The sequence below is a fragment of the Puma concolor genome, chromosome B4, assembly GCF_028749965.1.
Source record: "Puma concolor isolate L17-30 chromosome B4, mPumCon1.1.hap2, whole genome shotgun sequence".
Classification (NCBI taxonomy): domain Eukaryota; kingdom Metazoa; phylum Chordata; class Mammalia; order Carnivora; family Felidae; genus Puma; species Puma concolor.
Window position 1 is genome coordinate 2676649 of NC_141673.1, and position 11952 is coordinate 2688600.

Sequence of the window (11952 nt, forward strand, 5' to 3'; positions counted from 1 at the left end):
CCTCTCCCAGCCCCACTCTGTCCCTTCAGGAAACAGCCGCCTGAGCTCAGAGACGCTCGCCAGGAGCCCGGAGACACACAGCAGGGAGGCCGGTGGGAGACGACCCCGACCACCTGCCCTCCGCCCGGGCTTCCTCTCCAGCTCCCACGGCCAGCCGTCTGCATGCACGCGGGCCTGCAGGGACAGCTAAACGCTGCTGTTAGCAACCATTACGCCTCGCTTCGTACGCAGGGCAGTGAACACAGCCATAAAGGCAGAGCAACAACTGAATCAGGAAGATATGGCACTTTTAAGAATAGTTTACGAGTTAAACAGAAAGAAAACTCCGGTATTCCATCCTGGGATATCGAGCAGGCTCCTACGGCTATTTGGATTGTAAAGTATTATTGAGTGCTCCTGTAATGGAAAGCGTACAAGACGGACATAATTAAAAACAATTGATTCAATATTTTTTCCAAACCTCAGGGTGAGAATATAAACCAGTCGTGATGGAGAAGTGCCAGCCCTGGTGTGACCTGAGCGGGGATGGTCTTTGTAACACAGCAACCGTCAGACTGCAGGCGACGGCATCCAGCAGGGGAGTGATCGCACACGCACACGCGCACACACACACACCACGGGAGTGATCACACACAGAAACACCATGGGAGTGATCACACACACACGCACACACACACACACACACAAACACCACGGGAGTGATCACACACACATGCACGCGCGCGCACACACACACACACACCGTGGGAGTGATCATACACACGCACACGCACACACACACACCATGGGAGTGATCACACACAGAAACACCATGGGAGTGATCACACGCACACACACGCACACACAGACACAAACACCACAGGAGTGATCACACACACACGCACACGCACACACACACACCACGGGAGTGATCACACACAGAAACACCACGGGAGTGATCACACATGTGCACATACACACACACACACACACCACGGGAGTGATCACACACAGAAACACCACGGGAGTGATCATACGCACACACACGCACACGCACACACACACACCACGGGAGTGATCACACACATACACACGTGCACACACACACACACATCCCACGGGAGTGATCACACACAAAAACACCACGGGAGTAATCACACACGTGCACATGCACACACACACCCCACAGGAGTGATCACACACACGCACCTGCACACACACACACACACACACCACGGGAGTGATCACACACACATGCACACACACACACGCACACATCTCACGGGAGTGATCACACACACACACACACACACGCACACACACACACACACACACCCCACGGGAGTGATCACACACAGAAACACCACAGGAGTGATCACACGCACACACACACACACACACACACACATCCCACGGGAGTGATCACACACACACACACACACGCACACACACACACACACACACACACACCCCACGGGAGTGATCACACACAGAAACACCACAGGAGTGATCACACGCACACACACACACACCACGGGAGTGATCACACACGCACACACACACACACCACGGGAGTGATCACACACAGAAACACCACGGGAGTGATCACGCACACACACACCCACGCGCACACACACACACCACAGGAGTGATCACACACACACACACACATCCCATGGGAGTGATCACACACAGAAACACCACGGGAGTGATCACACACACGATGGAGTGACACTAACCATAGTGCACCACAGACCATGTGATCAACACACACCTGCCCAGTGGACACATTCGCGTCTGGTGATGTGATGGAGGGCGAAGCAGACCAAGTCCACACCCCACGTGGTTCCACCGCCACACGAGGAAGGGGCGACCGGGTGTTGGATGGAGAGGGGCCGGTGCTCCGAGGGCGGCTCCGGGGGCCCCACACTCACTCTGCCGGCTGGGAGACGAGTTCATGCTTGCAGGCCCCACACGTGCTGGCTGCAGCAGGGCCTGTGCTGGGCGAGCAGGTGCACAGGCAGCCCGCGCCAACCACCACGCCGACCGCCCTGCCCGGACACGACATGGTGCTGCGCGGGGAGATCACACCTGCCGGAGAGCTTTGCCGGAAGCCCCGAGCAGCCCCGTCACCGGGAAGAAGGGCTTGCTGAGGGGCTGAGCCCAGGGCCGGCCATTTGCTGGACATCAAGCCCGCCTCCCGCCCAACGTTCCCCAGAAAGGCCACTGCAGAGCAAGGTGGGCAGGGGACAGGGCCGCGAGAGGCCGGCGTCTCACCAAGTGCAGAAGAGTGACACGTTGATTTATGGTGGCCATTAGGAAGGAGGCGCTGGAGAATTCTGGGAGGAAACACAAAGAAAGCCCTTCCTGCTGGAAACCAGCCGCGGTCCTGGCCAGCCCTGCCGGTGAAGGTCCCACAACCAGCTCTCCGTGCTGGGGGCGGGGTGGTGTTCTCGTCCTCATAATAGCTGTGGCGCCAGCGCCCTCTCAGTGCCCCCCCCCAGTGCCCCCGCCGTGGCCCCCACCACCATGGCCAATTTCAAGCTACCAACGTGGTCTCTCCCGACCATGAAAACTCCGGGTCACTGAGCCACCAGCTCTGCCGGGCAGTGCCGGCCGGCTCCCGGGCCACCCTGCCCCTGCTCAGGCCAGCGTCAGGCGGCTTTAATGGAAACCCCAAGGCCGGCAGGACCCTTGCAGGGCGGGGCAGGGCCACCGCACTGTTTGCTGCAGGACCACGGGAGCTGTGAGCCTCGCAGCTCCCAGTTCGTTGGTCCGACCCAGCCACTCGGTTTATCAAACGCAGCTGGAGCACCTGATCTGCTCAAGGTCTGTGCGCGACCCAAAAGCCACACGCTCCACTGAGCCCCACCTTCCCTGGAAGCCACAGAGGCCGGGAGCACCCTCCCGGCAGAGGGCTCGGGCAGAAGAAAGCGTGCAGCGAACATCGCACAACTTGTGGTTTGAGAAGGTGGCCGGGAGACGTTCCAGGGATGCGGGCTCAGCTCTCTGACGGTGGGGGGCAGGCCCCAGGGGGGCAGAGCACAGCAGCGGGAGCACCTGCGGACCCAGACATGCAGGCAGGAATGCAAGAGTACGAGAGCCCGAGCCGCCACTGCCTGCCCGAGCCCCCCTGGGCGCCGCCCTCAGGACTGTGCGTTTACACGCATCATCTCATGCGCCCTCGAGGTCCAGGGAGGCGCGTCCCAGTGTGTCCCTGGGGAAGACCCAGGAGCCCAGGGTCGGAGAGCTCACAGGGGCCAGAGCCAGCCTGGGAAGACAGAGGAGCCACAGTATCCTGCAGACCAGACCCCCCTGCCGTGCTCACAACACACACGCCCACCAGTGTCACCGTGGATGAGCTTGTCCCTTGACCTGCGGGTCCCCCTCCCCACCCGCTGCCAGGCTCATCCTCAAGGACACGTGCAGGACCTGGCACTCGGGGGCAGAGACATGACTCCCAGGGACGTACGGGGGACCGGCTGAGCGGTAATTGCATGGTAGTAACAGGCAAGAGGAAGATGGGAACGTGCCCAGATTTTCCAGAATAAGCCCGAATTTTTACGGGATCGGCGAGGCGCGGCAGCAGAGAGGATGTGACGAGACTCCCGCCCCCCACCCGGCTCCGCCAGCCTCACGTTTTCTCCTTAGATGTCCTGTGCTCCCCCCGAGACCATCTCCGCCCAGAACGGCGCCTGTCATTCACCTTCAGGGACGCGTCCTTTTCCGTCCATCCAGCACGTATTATTCACGTCCCCAGGATCGTGCAGGGCCAGCCCCGGTTAATCTTGCCATTACATCCACTTTTAATCTCTTTGCACTTTCAGTCTCCACATATGTCCAAGAAGCGGGAGCCGGGGTGCGCTCGGCACGACCCACAACGAGCACAAGCCCCTCAGGACGCCCGCAAGCCAGCGTTTGGAGGGAACCTGCCGGAGCAGGATTGTGGGGGCGGCCCGGCCGCACCTGGACCAAAGCAGGGGGAGGGTACGGCTGCACTAGGACTCAAGACTCGGGCCTCCACAGCTCAGAGCCACGCAAGCTAGCGCAGCCACAGCAGAGGACTGTACTTGCGTGGGGGGATGGTGACGGCCACCGGGTCCTCTCCCAGCCCCGCGGGCAGCAGCACCGCTGGCCTCATGGAGGGTCTGAGCTCCTGGCGGGGCGTGTGGGGGGGAGGTGCATGTTCCTGGTAACTGCTGATGCAGCCCCAGGCCCGGCTCCCTGCAGGTCAAACCTTCTGGTCACAGTGTAAATAAGAAGCCCGAGCCAGTGGAAGGTCAGGCCCACATCTGATCACAAATCCACCCCTTCCCTGTTCAGACAGGGTCCTGGGGCCCTGGCCTTCCACCCTTTGGTCAGCCCGTCTCAGGAAGGGCAGGTGCAGGAAAGCAGAAGGCATGCCAGGGAGAAGACACCGAAGTGAAGGGAGGGGCTGGGGGGGGCAGATTTGTGGGACCCGCCACTGGGAGGCCTGGAGGGCTTCCTGGAAGAGAGGATCTTCTCCCTTTTTCTTTGTTTCAACGCCTCAGCAGTCTGCTGCCCACAGTGAGAGTGCACTGCAGAGGGGAGGGCGGACGGGCACCAGCGAGGGTCCCGGCCGCCGGGCTCTGAGATGCAGAGATGGAACGCGGGCGGGGGGGGGGGGGGGCGGTTCCCAGAGATGGGTCTGGGCGGGCGGGGGTCTCCCTGTGCCCCTGCCGCTCCGGTGCAGGTTGGGGCACCCTCGAGAGGAGGGGTGGCTCCCCTCCCCCCACAGGCCGTCAGCTCCTCCCGCAGAAGCAGCGGAGGCTTCTCACCGTGGATTTAGAAGCAAGATGACAGGAAGGGGAGACGCCTGAAACCCATCTGCATAGCAATTGAGTTTTTTCAACTTTTATTTAGACTTGTCGGGTTCTGATTCCAGGCAGGAAAAAGGAAAGGCTGATTCTCATTTCCCTTTGCTCTTCCCTAATCGTACCACTGGGTGTTTTAGTTCACAAGTCGAAGTTAATACATTGTGCGTGTGCTCGATGACTCCCCGGTCCTCGTGATGCCTTCCCAGCCCGCAGGACGGCGGGCCGGCCATGTCCCCGGGGCAGGCGCTCAGCGGGTTCTGGAAACCCAGCCTCCCCATCTCTCAAGGCGCCGCCCTGGGGGCGCCTGGAGGGGAGACCCGACCAGTGGCCACTACCTGGATCCTCGAAGGCTGGGTTCAGTAAAATAAATAAATAAATAAATAAATAAATAAATAAATTTAAGAATGAGAAAAAAAGGGGTGCCTGGGTGGCTCAGTTGGTTGAGCATCTGACTTTGGCTCAGGTCATGATCTCGTAGTTCATGGGCTGGAGACCTGTAGTTCTCTGAGCTGTTAGCACAGGGCCTGGAGCCTGCCTTGGATTTTGTGTCTCCCTCTCTCTCTGCCCCTACCCTGCTCATATTCTCTTTCTCTCAAAAATAAAATAAACATTTAAAAAAAATTTTAAAGAATAATCCAAGGAAATTAATATCTGCACATGGAAGGTGAGGCATGAATGGCCTGAAAATACGAAAACTCTGCCCAGCCTGACCAATCCCCAGGACACACCCCATGCCCTCACCCGCAACCTTTGCCGTGTGTCATGTCCCCAGCAGGGATGCCCTGCCCTTCCCTCCCCTGACTGTCGTGACTCAGGTCAAAGTGTCACCTCCTCCAGGAGGTCTTCCTAAGCGCACCTCCTTCCCATCCTGTCGTTCACCCATTCTCTCCTCTGTCATAGCACTTACCACATGGGGTTGTAATTCCCCATCTGTGTGCCCCTTGTCCGTAACAGTGGGAACTACTCTACAGGGGCTAAGGTGTGCTCTGGCTCCCATGGGAACAAGAAGACCAATTCCTGGAAAGAAGAAAAGAAAACCCCCTTCCTCTCAAATGCTGCACAAACCATTCTGTGACACAGCCCGACTGATGCAAAGGGCAGAGGAGCAGGGTCACAACAGACAGAAGCCACTGGCCACCCTCTGCTGGTCCCCCTCTACCCCCTTCTTTTAAATTCTCACTTATTCAATCTATTGATAACAGTCTACTGAACACCTCCATGTCCCAGGCACTGTCCTAGGCACCAAGGATGACAGTCAGCCAGGTGTGAATGGCCCCAGCCCTCATGGGGTTTGAGCCCCAGGGAGCAGGTGAACAAGTAGGTAAGCAGAAAGGGCTGACCCACACAGCGTCCCAGCTCCTCCACCACAAAATGAACTTCTAATTTTGTTTTACAAACATAGTCAAGACTGAAAGCAAAGGACCCAGTGCCTGAAGTAGAGTGGAGACTCAAAGCCGGTACATAGCAGGTCAGTGAAAACCTAACCAGATGTAAGCCCCAGCAGCTAGGGGCCAGGGTGTTCACACCCATCTGGAGCGAAGGACATGGCCTTGAACTGAAGCAGGACACAGAACCTGAGACCCCTGCATAGGGTGGGGCCCCAGATGGGCCCATCCACCCTGAAAAGTGGACAGAAGCTGCCCACAAGATGGAGATGACAAGGGACGCCATGTCTGCGTCCGACTCCAGTTGGAAACAGAGATCTTATGAAGATTAAACATGGAAGCCTTGGCCATATATAGGAGTGAGGTCTGAATTTACAGGGTCAATATGGAATAAAAGTTCTCAGAAAACAAACACGGACCCAGACCAATGAAAACCTGGGGCCCCTGGGCAGAAGCAAGGAGAACAAGAAAACATGTTCAGTAGGGACACACCTACCACCCAGCGTCCATGGGACTCCCACAGTTACAAACAAGAACAACTCACAATGAAGATAAGTTCACAATAAAAAATTACACACCACATGAGTAATTGCTTCACCGTAAGTGAGTGTGAGCAGACGCCACAAAGGTCAAGTTAGTGCCTGTTGTAGTCAGCTTATGCTAGGTGATGCTGTGTAAGAAACAGCCCCAAAGTCCCATGACCTAGAGGAATAACTCGCCTCTCACATTACTTCTCAGGTGCAGCAGCTGTGGGTTGGCTTTGGCTCTTTTCCATACGTTGCCTCCTCCACTCTAAACTCTACTCAGAATGAATAGCCCCTATTTAATAGGGACATGTTCTCCTGGAAGAGAGGAAACTATGAAATGGTCAAACTTTGCAGTGGTTTCTAAGCTTACCGCTAAAATGTGGCACTGTTGCTCACATCCATTTGGCCAAAGTGATCCCTGAGCTGATGTCAGTAGGGTGGGAAGTAGCTCTTCTCACAGGGGAGCAGTGCACATCACATGACTGCAGCACGGATGTATAACCCTCTCAGGAAACCCAGAGAATAATTCGGAACAACATCCCAAGGGCCTAAAAAAAAGCTGGGATCCTGTGAAACCATGGAATTATTATGCTTAAAGCAATCAAGGAGATGACATAGGACCAGGAATCACATAGAAAGAATGAAATTCTAAAAAGAACAAACAGGTTTGAAAGCTTCAGCCGCAGAGGAGTTCTCAGAAGGAAAAATATGATCATTTGAAGTGAAAAGTCCATTAATCACTCAAATGATAGATCGAAGCAGCTGAAAAGAGAATTTGCAAACTGGAAGATAGAAATGAGGAAATCACCTAGAATGAGTACGGAGAGGCAAAAGGTGTAAAAATATGACTGAGGGGCCACAGGAAACTGGGGATATGCTAATGTGATCCTGACGTGCTACAGATCTAGCAAAAATCCAGATGGCAAGCCTAAAGAGGAGCCAGAGGATAACGGCTACATGAGTTCTGGAACTGAAAATGCCCGTTGACTCATAAACAGGAGAATTAAAAATAAACATACATCTGGACCCAACATCAGGCAATGTGGAACAAAAAAGGCAAACAAAGCATTGTTAAAGCAACCGAAGAGATTACCAATGGGGATTACCAGTGGGGAAAGGAGGAGGAGGGAAAGGAGAAGAGGAGGAGGAGAAGGAGGACTGATAATTTCTCCGCCACAAGGCCTTTGGCTGGAAGACAGCGTGTAGCATCTTCAAAAGCCCTGAAGGACCTTTGAGTCTAGCATTCTATGCCCAACGAAACCCATGAAGGCTCTAAACTGGTGCCCAGTGTTCTGAGACAGCAGGGAGCACACGTTATCCCTAGATGGCTCTGCCGAATAACGTGTAGGCTGCCTCCCAGAGCAGCTTTGACTCAAGCACTGTAGCAGAAGCCAGAAGAGCTCCCTGCACGCTGACTGTCACTGTCCCCACCAAAGACAAATGCCGCACAAAAGTCCACTGAATCTACAAGTCTGTCATGGACCGAAGGCTACATTAATCAGGGTAGAGACCTACGGTGAGGGAGGGGAGGGTCCTGATGGAGCAGAATTTCCATCAACTGGCTCTTCAGATTGGAAGGTCCATATAATCAGAAATAAACCTCCGGACTGAGTAAGGACTGAATTGCTTAGTGTCTATTTACAACAGTCCGTCCCTTGAATCTCAAAACGTTTAATGCGAATCTCCACGCCACATGTCCCAGTTCACAGACCTAAAGACAGGAAGCCTTCTGTTTGTGCAGAAACCGGGTGCCGGGCAGAGGTGGTGGACGGAGTGTCTCAGTCCTCACTTCTGGGGCCAACACCCCGGTTACTCACAATTTGGCAAGCCCTCCTCCTCCTGCTCCTCCCCGGGTTCAGGGTCATTTTCTAAAAAGCTCAAGTAGTCGGATCTGAAAACATACGGAAAGCCTATTTACAGCGCATGTGAATAAGCCTGTGTCAGGAGATGCTGGCTTATAAGGAAATTAAATGAGATTATTATGGTGAAATTTATCGTTCCTTCCGTGAACACTGCTCAGCCTTCGAAAGGTTAGACTTTGGAGTAATAAATGCTAGTAACAACTGCACAGAGTAACACAACGTGGCCATAAAGAAAGAGGGGACAGAACAGGAGAGAAATATTGCCCCTTCTGAGCCACCATCACTCACAGCTCGCGGCCCCTCAGTGGGCAGGAGTGTGGCTGTGTCTCAGGGTACTAATTAATAAGACCAGAACTCCTCCCTAATGCAGGCGTCCAGGGAATATAGGCCTGGATGTAGACACCGCTTCCCCGGCAGCTTGCTATGCGGCCACGGACAATGAGTAACCCGCCATCTCTGCTCTCGGGGAACTTACAATCTAGTGGAGACATGAAGCACATATGTGGGTTTACGTCAGAAGCTCATTTAACTGAATCACCGGAGAAGGGCGCCCAGGGAGAGAGGGCGTAGGCCTCAGCCGCTGAGGTGCTCAGCGAGTGTAGGCCACGGAATGTGTAGGCCACGGACCACGGACCACGGACCACGGCCCGGACAAGCCTGGGCTGGCCAAACCCTGCCAGCGAGCCCTCTGGAGAGACTGCAGGATCCCACATTTTCCACGATCATTGACGGGGACAAACATTCCCGTTTGGGGGGCCGGTAAAGACTCCCTCAAACAAACAACAAGTCCTCAAGGATCGTAGCAAAGCACTGACCAGCCTGTGGGCACTGACACAGAACTGTGGGCACTGCTCTTTATGGGCAATTGAAGGGAATTTTAAAAGTAATGTTGATGACAAGCAATTTTCACCTCCCAGGTGACGGGAGAACCAGACTCGATACAAGACACGACTCTGCTGTAAACAGGTGATTATGTGCAAAGTGATGTGTGTGGTGGCAACAGGGCGTCGGAGGCACGGGAGGAACTAGAAAGAGGGCTGATTATCTCTGTTTGGGGTTTTCAAAAGAGACTTCGACCGAGGGCGAGGGCTAATAGGGTCTGCAAACCGAAAAGGAAGCTCTTTGGGTCCTGACATGGGGGCAGAAAGCGTTCCAGGCCGAGGGCAGTGTTCCCAGAACACAGGCTGGAAGCGGCCCAGGGAGGGGGCCGGGGGCTCCAGGTGGCCTGGGGTGTGTGGGACGCCGAATGCGACCAGGGTGGCGAGGAGGACAGACAGCACCCTTTTAAGGCCTACGCCCTGGAGCTGTGACTGCTTCTGGCGCGCACACAGAGAAATGAGTGTTTCTGGCCGAGCAAGGGCACGATCGGACCTGCATTTTCCAAGCCCCCCTTGTGGCTTCCTGGTAAAGACAAGCACGGAAAGGGTAACTCTGCTTTGGTCAAAACCACGGCCACAGCAGCGGGGACGGTTGGAGGAAGGGCGGTGACAGGCCAGCCAAGTGGGAGAGTGATGACGGGGCAGGGAGAGGAGAAAGGACCTGGCGCCTAGCTTGCCTGTCCAGTGCTCACGGGACACCAGGGACAGCGAGTGCCCTTGCTTCCTCAGCCATCACAACAGTCATCGATGACAGAGATGTTCCTTATTAGTTGTTTAAATGGCTCTTTCCCTGGCTCCCCCAGGGCTAGGACCACAACTGTGACATCCCCTGTCTTTTTAAAAATCTTTTAAATGTTTATTTATTTTTGAGAGAGAGAGAGTGAGCAGGAGAGGGGCAGAGAGAGAGGGAGACACAGACTATGAAGCAGGCTCCAGGCTCCGAGCCGTCAGCACCGAGCCCTACGCGGGGCTCGAACCCACGAACCATGAGATCGTGAGCTGAGCCAAAGTCGGGTGCTTAACGGACTGAGTGGCCCAGGCGCCCTGTGACATCCCCTCTCTATGCTTAGCAGCCAAGAGTGGGGCCCGTGATGTGTTGCAGGCACCCACACGTACCCGTCAAATGAATACATGAGATGCACATCCTGTAAGGACACTGATGGGGCTTGGATTTGCTGGGTTCAAGTGTATGGTCAGCCAGCTGAGGGAACACACACGTCTGGCCTGCCGACGGCCCTGCACAGAAGAAAACACGGACGTTACCAGCCCACCCGGCGAGCATCGTGGGCAGTGGAGACAGGGGATCCCCAGTGGAGTTGACTGGGTGTCCAGGGACCCCAAGGAACAAGAGGGAAGGTTGGAAACAGAGCGTTCAGGGGGAAGGATGCAGCTAGAACTCCCAGAAAGTAAAAGCACTTGGTTCCCAAAGGGCGTGGTCTGTAGGGGTGAAATCTGTCTCGTTCCCCAACCAACCCTGTGCGTCCTCAGTGGGCTTGTGGACACAGTGATGTTGGGGGCAAGGACGACACTGCTGAGCTGACTCTGTGGGAGCCCCAGGTACCATCAGCAGTGGCCAACTCTACACCCTGACCCGGTTGCAAACACAAGTCACTGGCAGCCGGCGGATTATATCGCACCTGCCAACGTGGAGGGCGCAGAAGTGTAGACACTTAGCCCACACAAGCATTTGCCTCATCTGCCCACCTCTCTTTTCCCACAGCTTGGGGAGGGGGGGTTCCCCAATACTCTGTTCCTGTGAAAGAATCAGCCTCAACTTTGCTTCTGTCGAGGAGCTGTTTTGGGCAGAAGGGGACAAAAGAGGCAAACAAGAAGCTGATTCTCATGACACTTGCTGGTCACAGACACCATCAGGCGAAAGCACGTTGGGTCACAGGAGTGTGAAACGGCCTGCTAGGGACTCGCCCGGGACTCTACCCAGAGGCCCACATGCTTCTCTGCCCTGAGCCACGGGCTGAAATACGGTACTGCGGTAGGCAGCATCCGGAGGCTGGTTTCCCTGGGTTTCCAGTGCCTGGTGTAGACGGCCTGCATCCTCCCCTCCTGTTGAGTGTGGGCAGCACTTAGCTGTATGACGGGATAGCGGTTCTGTGCATACGTTAACGGAATCGGTGGAAAAGACTCGAAGATGTGACTAGAGCCCCCTGATCAGTTGACTTTGAGTTGAACAAAAGGAAGATTATCCTGGGTGGGCCTGACTCAATCAGGGAAGTCCTCAAAAAGCACCGGGTCCTTCCTGAAGGACATGGTGTGACAGGGCCTGGGCGGGTCACAGAGCAGGGAATGGACAAGGCTAAGAGTTGAGAGCAGCCAGCACAAAAAAAAAAAAAACAAAAAAAAAAACAAAAAAAAAAAAACAGGGGCCTCAGTCCTGCCATCGCAAAACACTGGATTCTGCCAACGGCCCCATGAGTTTGATAGAGAACCCCAAGTTCTAAAGGAAGGCAGGCCGAGCAGCACCTCGA